The 9,042-nt window shown below is 37.8% G+C and overlaps 1 long non-coding RNA gene across 1 annotated transcript; it reads right to left on the minus strand.

Moving 5' to 3' along the window:
* Positions 1 to 3,909: 3,909 nt before the first annotated feature.
* LOC145767286 (uncharacterized) lies at positions 3,910 to 9,042 on the minus strand. The gene is made up of 3 exons (XR_014288757.1): positions 8,939 to 9,042; positions 6,489 to 6,695; positions 3,910 to 6,149 (listed from the first exon to the last, which is right to left on the minus strand). It is a non-coding gene; the product is annotated as an uncharacterized LOC145767286 (long non-coding RNA).

Below are 9,042 nucleotides of genomic sequence, written 5' to 3' on the forward strand. Positions count from 1 at the left end.
TGTGAGTGCCTTGTTCCACAAGACTCCTCTCGGAGCCGAAAGGCCATCGACTCATTTAACTAAAATAAGACGACTTTTGGGTAGTGCTGCTAGAGGAAATACATCCTTGTTGCGTGAGTTGTTTTTGGGTAAGTTACCGACTGACGTTAGGCGCATTCTAGCCGCGCATGCGGGTGATGGTTTGGAGACGTTGGCGCGCCGAGCGGATGAAATAGTTAAAATTTCAAGCGGCGATGATGCCGTTGTACAGGGTTCACGCAGTTTTTCCTCGCAGGCAGACATTAATCAATCTTTGAATAGGCGTGTCTCCGCATTGTCTGAGTCTGTACAGTCATTCGATCGCAGGATGAACTCTTCTGGTAGTGAGATTTCTGGGAGCTTCAGGACGCCTGAATGTCGGGCGTCCCCCTTTCTCGCCGCTCGGAGGCCCACGCCCTCACGTGACAATCTTCGAGGTCGCCCCTCACTCTGTTTCTATCACGATAGGTTTGGTCCTAGGGCCCGTCGCTGCGCCCCTCCTTGCAACTGGGAAGGAGCAAAAAACGTATCGGGTCCCACTTCAGCAGAGCGGGCGAAGTGGGGACCATCAACTTAAACTCCGCCGCGATGTTTCGGCTCTATGACCCGCACACGAATCTAACTTTTCTTATTGACACTGGCAGCAGCCTAAGTATACTTCCCTGTCGTTCCTTTAATCGTGCTAAACCCTCTAGTGTTCTTACCGCTGTGAACGGCTCGCTCATTCAGGTGTTCGGCAGCGTGCGCAAGCGGCTCTCACTTGGCCTACCCGTCGAATTTGAAGCGGACTTTTAAGCTCGCTGATCTGCCTGTACCCATAATAGGCATAGACTTTTTGTTGCATTTTGGCCTGTCCATTGACATTCGTAATAGGCGCCTGATTATGCCAAATCCTGATAACTATGCTAAGCATGTGCGACACACTGCACCCGTCCGTGCTAGAAATATGTAGCGGACGCGTCAGTTAATACGCGCGCTCATATGCAGCCGTCCGTGCTGACGGCGACATTCCTGGGCAGAACCGAAATCAGGACTGGCAAGGAATGACCAGGACACGCTGGTCTTCTTCACTGTCTATTTCTTAACTGGCTTGACAGCTAACACGTGACTACAAGATTGAATTCTTCAAGACTCCGTTGTTTATTAACTCGACTTTCAAAGAACAGAATCCAAAATATAGAGAAATAAGAACACCAAACTAAAAGAACTTCAACTTGCAGAAATCGAGTAACCAGCTTGGTTGCAACCAGAAAATAATAGCGAACCTTCTTGAACCGTCTCGAATAGTATAGTATAGGCTAGTAAAGTTGAATAGTAAAGTACAGTGAAGGATCATGGTTGCCGTTACTTAAAAAGCACTCTAGCTTAATTGGAAAGGCGCAATCTACAGGCATTGCCAATTCTACATACGATCATTTAACATTATATAACGGTGGATCCACTTATCGATGAAATACAGTGGTACTATGATTCAGGCACGGTACAAAGATTGATTACAGGATTGCCTTCCGAACGTATGCGGTATTTGTTGATTGGAAACGAATGTGCTAGAATTCCATATGACGTCAGTATGTGACGTGCGTTACGTCAGAGCTCTCGGGCGCCACAACCAACTTAGAAGGATAATCTGGTAATAAGAAAAAATAGCCTAGGCCTATTTAGCGGTAATCTGCAAATACGAATTTAGCCTACTAAAAGTTAAAACAACCTGCAGTTGACATTACTCGGCCAAGCCTACCTAGTGCCTAGACTTTTGGCTACGACTTGCAAAAGTACCCTACCAACACTTGAGGCGCTGTCTCAAATGCAAAGACACAGCCTTGCCTAGCAACGCCATTGAGTTTCCAGACTAGTATTATAGAGACTGTGGTTTACCCACAGTCTCTATATTACTAGTCTGGAAGGCTAACGAAAAAGGCAGTTGTCGTCGCTCGTGAAACAGCGCTCCTAGTGGTGGTAGGGTACATTATGAAAGCAAAGCACCAAAGGTATGCAAATACAGGCATATTGTCTACTATCAATGGTGAAATTGTGAAAGAGATTGTGGTTGTAGACTTGTTTTTAACTAATGTAGAATGTTTAGGATGTTAGTTCCAGTGTTTATCTAGAAAAATTCGTTTGGTTTACTTTTCTGAGGCTTAGGTTAGCATGACTACAAGTAGTTAAAAGATGATGTGAGTTCAAATTATTAAGCAAATGAATTTTGGCTTCTTCAGCAGAAGACCAAAACATAGGTTGTTGAAAAGCTGGTTAGTTGATAAACTTTTCTGCCAGGAATATTAGGCACTGGTTAGTTTAAAGGAAGGCACTTGTTGCCAATGGAAATTGACCTAGACTGAAGATTAAACAGTAGGCTCCTTTTGTCTATTCAAACTCTATAAATATATATGTACACTGTACAGGTTATTTATAGCCTACTGAAGAATTTTTAAAAGATATTAATTACATTATGTAAATCTAGATAAGGGTAGTTAGACATGTGCAAATTATGATGCACTGGTCAAATCTATACTTGTCACAATCAACAATTTTGCTGTTCATTAAGAATATGTGAATTACAGTCAAAAAATTTCCCATTCTTGTGGCTAGTTTTCTAGGTTAGGCCCAATAAGTTTATTCTAACTTGCCATTGAATATTTATTGTTTGTCAGTTTACACTACAGACTGCAGATATACTGGCAAAAAACTTGTTTGTTTACTAGCCTACTGATAAAAATATAAAGTTGCATATGTTATCTCCTTTCTTGTTCCTCTTAAGATATTTTGCACCAAAATGAAGAAGTGCATTTGACATGACACATTTGTAGCCTATATATTATGGGGTTCTTATTCACTACCGTAATGCGGGGTTCACACTGAGCTTGTCTAGCATTTAGCATATAGCGGGTGGGCGTGTTTTCATGTCTGGCGTGTTTCGGCTTTATGATTTGCGCTGACATGTTCACATTGGTTTCCATAGAAATAAGACGTTAAGCGTGTGGAAGCCATTGATGAGTGAGTAAGCTTGTTCATATATCCGTTGACAAACTTTCAAAGTTATAACAAAGCCCGACATTGCATTTAAATCCGCTCGGATGCTTCGTCATCAAGAAAACTTGGTATTTTTTTTTTGAAAAGTAGCCTATGCAAGACTACTTGCAAATAACAATGAAGTTTTTCTTCTGGCATAGACCTAGGTTACTTTAAAAAAAAGTTTGTTTATTGTTCTTTACAAGTAGGCCTACTTCACTTCCTGGCTGATTAACCAACAAAACAAACTGAAGACGGTAGCCTACCGTATTTTTGATAAATTTTTCACAAAACATTTAGATGGTTGGTGCACCCATATTTCAAAGAAGGGATGACCTGGGTCCTGGGAGAACAAAATCTTGTGACATAATGGAGGAATGCTTCCATCGTTACCGTAGTTTAGAATGAGTAGTAGTAGGTACCTTAGATGATCTGCTTTCTTGACAAAACGTGTCAGCTCCGCTTTGTCGCTTCTACCCTTTTTTGGACCTCTGCTATGTTTGCCATATATTAACTTATATGGTCAGAATAAAAACAAATTGCAAGCGCAGGTTACTTTTATTTCAGCGATGTTGGAAAATACAATTGGTTGTAATTCAAGTGGCCCATTTGTGAAATTTCATTTGGAATCTTGTGTTAACTTCCCCGCTTCTCTTACAACTTTTATGGTTTGCCCTTAACCAAGACGGTCTTGCCTTAACATATCTCCGCATCACAACTGTCCAAAAAGTACAGGCTGTGGCTGACGTCAGATGCTCTGCAAACATCAACAGTCATATAAGACTGGCAATATAGGCTACAGCTACACGCGTCGGGCTCTTAATTCTTTGCTCTAAAAACTACCAAACCAAGCACGGATGTACCAAAGCAAGCAACTACGGTGTACCAGTATATTGTAATAAGGCTTCGAAGTTGAGGAAAACGAAAATTGACGATAACTACAACGTAAAAAAACGAAAAATCAAGCCGCAGATGGTGTAGCTACATTCGTATCTACAATGGGCAAATAGGCCTAGCATAAGGCTTAGGCATATGATGAAACCAAGACCTGAACATAGTACATACACTGCAATATTGAATCCTTTGAAAAAGAACCTACACCAATCATCTTAAACTTACTCTACTCTAACGACTAGAAATATTCATAATAATGATAAGTGATATCAATCATACCAGTGGCAGTAAACGTTCTAAGTCTAAACACTGATTGAACCAAGTAACACAACGAACGATTACTATAGCAAGAAATAAGCTAATCTGGTATAAGCATGAAAATGACGGTACAGTGCATATATGTAAGTCCACAAATCATTGTGAATGCACAGTCCACACATTTGCAGACAATAAGCACTTTATCAGCCACACATATCAAAGTAAACTAGATATACAAATTCAAATAATTGCAAACAATATACAGAACAACATATGTAATGTAACCAGGGCTGTGGAATCGGAGGAATTTTGGCGTGTCCGGAATGGAGTAATTTAAAAGGCTCACTCCGACTTGATACAAATATAACAAAAAACAAAATTTTTGTTTAGACTCTTTTTAAAAGAATATAATTTTTTGTTCGCCGTATTTGGGTCTAAAACTTCACCCGAAAATAGAAGTGCTTGTTTTTGTTAAATTTGTAAAAGTCGCTGTATCAATTTCGATCATAACTTTGATGAAATTAAATTTTACAAAAATGGAAAACGATAAAAATTATAAAAAAAATGGAAACTCTGAAGCCGGAGTTGGCTAGTTATAAAACGAGGAGTCGCATATTTTTCGCAAGACTCCACAGCCCTCCCAGGCAGCCACTTTATCTGGTCCAAATCTTTACCAGATTGGGTACGATTTTGGCCAAATAGAGTGGCTGTCTGGGTTGCATATAATAGCTTCTTTACGGTGTTCAAATAATCTCAAATGAACTGAATAACGTCAGTGCAAACCATATTGTCTAAGCCAAGGCTTACTTCAAATTACTACAATACATACAATACAATTTTAGTGCCAAACTCCCCTCCAATCTTTTATCACTTTTCAAACCAGTCACATTGCAATTTGCAACAAACTGATGGCAAGCAGGGTGATCATTTGATCAAGAAGAAAAACACAATTAATTTGATTTTCACGTGCGCTCACACAGGTTTTTTTTTAAGGTTTGGTTTGGGTGACCGCTAAGTAGTTTCAAGAGACCGCAAGTGTTTCATTTAAATACAAAAAAATAGCCATATTTGCTTAAGACATAGCGAAAAACAACCATTACTTTTCTACTGTAGTTGCAAGTCCAAATTTTGGGAAACCGCTGGAGAAATTTGGGGGACCGTTTCGGTCCCCCAAAACACCTTAAAAAAACACTGCGCTCACATATCGTGACAGATTATGTAGCGTTCTAAACTAATCATTGTAAGCTACTCGTAAACGATTAACACAAAAAAGACGATATTTATGCAACAGTTACAAAGCATAAAAAGACGTACAGTATGAGTAAAACAGAGTATGGTTAACAGTCGTTGAACATTTATAAAATAGCGATTTTCATTTGTTGGCAATGCAGCAAAGTGAGCGCATTTGCCGCAAAATATCCAGTTCATTAGACAAACAGTTACATGTATATTGTATACACACCTAAACACTTAACCGACCCAACAAAGAGAAATTTCTCAGGCTCAAGCGAGTGTGATTCAAGAAAGTTTGAAATAAAAAAAAAAAAAAGTTTGAAATGTTGAGAAAATAACAACCAAAAGATTTTTTACAATTACAAGCAATGCCATGTCTGGAGGCATAACCGATTAACCGACACAGTAGTTTAGAAGATATTTGTTTGAGACCATGTAAACTGGGGGAAGAGTAACAAATATCACCTGCAAACTTTATGTGATTAACACAAATATCAAAAAATCAGACAAGACAAGTTAAATCACACTTATGTGCTTTTCTGTTGAATGGTGCATACATACTAAACACTGTGTGACATGCACAATTGCACATATCAGAGGCGTGTTTGTCTAATTCAAAGTTTGGCGTGGTTAATCAATTGACAAAACAATGCTTCTTCATCTGTATTGTATGTAGCAGTAGACAGTGCTGTCCCTATTGCTGACGAGTTTTCTTTTAACATGGAGAGCAAACATTCCTGAAAAAAAATATAAGTTATGATGCAGGCCGCATAAAAAAGAACCACAGAAAAGTACTGAAGTTCCTTGATTTATGTCAAAAACCTTCAACACTTAAATAACAATATATAAATAACACGCTTGGTCGACCTTGGATGTAAACGTTTGTACAATATATATATATATTGAAAAGCAAGCATACATCTTACATACCTAATTTGAAGATATTTAATATCAAGGACAAGAGACACAATTAGCTTGACATCTGTTATAGTTCTTACAATGCAATGCTTTTTCATGTCCTGATGTTACTTGCATTATCCGCTTATCAGACAAGACAAAAAGTTTCTTTTTCTTACTTGTATTTTATTGTGTGAACTTTTTGGTCTTTCTTAAATACCCCCAGCAGGACTGTCACATCATCACCTTGCATTTTCTGATTCTAGGTAATAATTACCCCTCAGTGAAGTCTTCAAAGGAATTTATGCTTTAAGACAGAAAGTCATTACAAATTTATGCTCTCACAGTCTCACTGAACTTGTCATCCGGGTCTTTCAGTTCTACAGCTGCACATAAAATAAGCATTTGTAATTAACTTTTACTAATTTTAAGCATGAAATTTCTTAATTTTAGCAGATGAATCTCCACAATAATTAATATATTTAGTAACAAGAAGAGATTCTATTTGAATGAGGACATTCTGATGATCCTCCTTTAGGTGAAACAGGCTGTCAAGGGTTTGGATAGTAATAACTATATTTGGTAACATAACATGTATATATAAAGGAAAAGTTTTGTTTTGAAGGTAACCCACAGCTCGACCACAATCAGATTTTGCATTCATATAGCTCAGGGTTGTCCAAACTTTATGGGACGCGGGACGCATTCGGCAAGGAAATTAGATCGCGGGCCGCAGTTGACATTTTTCCTCTTATACACTGTCTTACCGTACCAGATGTAAAGTAAAACACGTACATGTGTAAATGAATCTTTATATTTATCATAAAAACATATTGGGGAATAGATTAAAGAAGCTAAGATGTGAATACTACAAATAAGAGAGTTTTGGAAATTTTAAGCAACGTCAGTAGACCAGGAAACCTTAAAAATAACTGACAAGTATGAATAAGAATAAACCATAAATTTATTCGTAAAAAATATTTAAGGAAGTACGTAAAACGGTACAGTTTACTTAAAATTCAGTGAGATGGGTGTGCCTGTATTTTGGAAGCCAGCTCCTTTGTGTCAATGTCAACTGAGGTTGAGGCTAAACGAAGGCAGGCTTCGAGAGATGTTTGTTTAAGTAGATTCCACTCTTTGGATTTAATCGACTTCATTGCGGAAAATGCTGCTTCACAAAGGTAGGTACTGCCAAACATTGACAGCAAGTGCAATCCAAAACGGCGTAAATTAGGATAATGCTCTTCAGAAAGAAGAGGCCAAAATTGAGTGATTGGCAGTGTAGCTTTGCTTAATAAAACCTGGTCACTTTGCAAGTCACACAATTCAAGCTGCAAATCGTCATCGGCTTCTGATATAGTTATAGTCAGCGGAGCATTGAATACATTGAAGTTTTTCTCAAGGTGCCAGAAATCTTGAAATCGCTTGTTGAAGTCTTCAATCAGGGTATCATACTTGGTTGTTATGTCACTTATATGATATGCGGATTTTTATAAATTTACCATTTTAAGGTTGTTTTTCTAGGGTCGGCTTATATGCGAGGATATACGGTAATTTTTAAAAGTTTTCTAGAAGAGGCGGCGGGCCGCATTGAAGGAGGTCGCGGGCCGCATGCAGCCCGCGGGCCAGGCTTTGGACAACCCTGATATAGCTCATGCGCTTACACTTAAGAGTAATTGTCATTGCAATACATATATTCAGCTTCACAGTGACATTGTTGAAACAATCCTACAAAGTCATTCACTAAGTATAACCACACTCTCTACTTCATACTTTGTGAAGATTCTTCCATTAAAAGCAAGAAATTGAAAGCATTTCCAACAAAGCTGTTGTGATCTTTCTTGTGCAAGTTTTGTGAAAAATATCCATTTAAAAGACTTATCTGCACAGGACTTACACAAACAACTTTTCAATTTCTGTAATTTTAGGTATGTTATTAATTATTTTCTCCCATATCATCATTTTAGAAACAAAAATCCTCACTCACAACATCATAGTTGTAGTATCTGTGAGCTTACATTAACAGTACTTATTCGAAGTGGTTATATGTAACCATGGTTGCAATCAAAAAGCATTGTTTTGTAAAAAGTGTTACCAAGGATAGGTTTAAGCTAAGAGTTTTGCCCAAGATTTCAAAATCTCATAAATCACAAGTTTTTGTCTTCAACTACTTTAAACTTTACTAAATTATGGAAAAATTTCTTATCTGGCAACATTAGTGCTGTAAATATAGCCACGCCTTTACTTCGTATTGCTAATTGCAATCCATGTGTTTATTCATCATCAACATCCCTGATCATCAAATACGTAAATAAAGCAACACAAAGTTTGTTTAGATAACTCAGTTGCTACCCTGTAAATAAGCATTACGTACAGTCGTACACCTGAGATTAGTATGATGACACAAAAGCAGTAAAACACACAGTGAAAAACCAAAACATTACAGTTTACAAAAATATGAACAACACATGTTTTCACACTAGAACTAGATTTCTCTTCAGCTCACTGACATCAGCAACAGCAGAAACGTTTTTTTACCATTTCAGCAACGTTTTCTAACTACCGTAAGTTGTTTTGTTATCAATCATTATTTAATATTTTTTAAGTCAGAATATAAATTAATAATTACCCGGATGGCCTATATCTTTTTTCATTTCTTTCCGTAGCTTTTTCTTCAACTTCCTATCTTTGTATCTATTATGCTTTTCATCGTACAGAGCAGCAACATTTTAA

This window comes from Aplidium turbinatum, chromosome 3, assembly GCF_918807975.1.
Source record: "Aplidium turbinatum chromosome 3, kaAplTurb1.1, whole genome shotgun sequence".
In the NCBI taxonomy this organism is placed as follows: domain Eukaryota; kingdom Metazoa; phylum Chordata; class Ascidiacea; order Aplousobranchia; family Polyclinidae; genus Aplidium; species Aplidium turbinatum.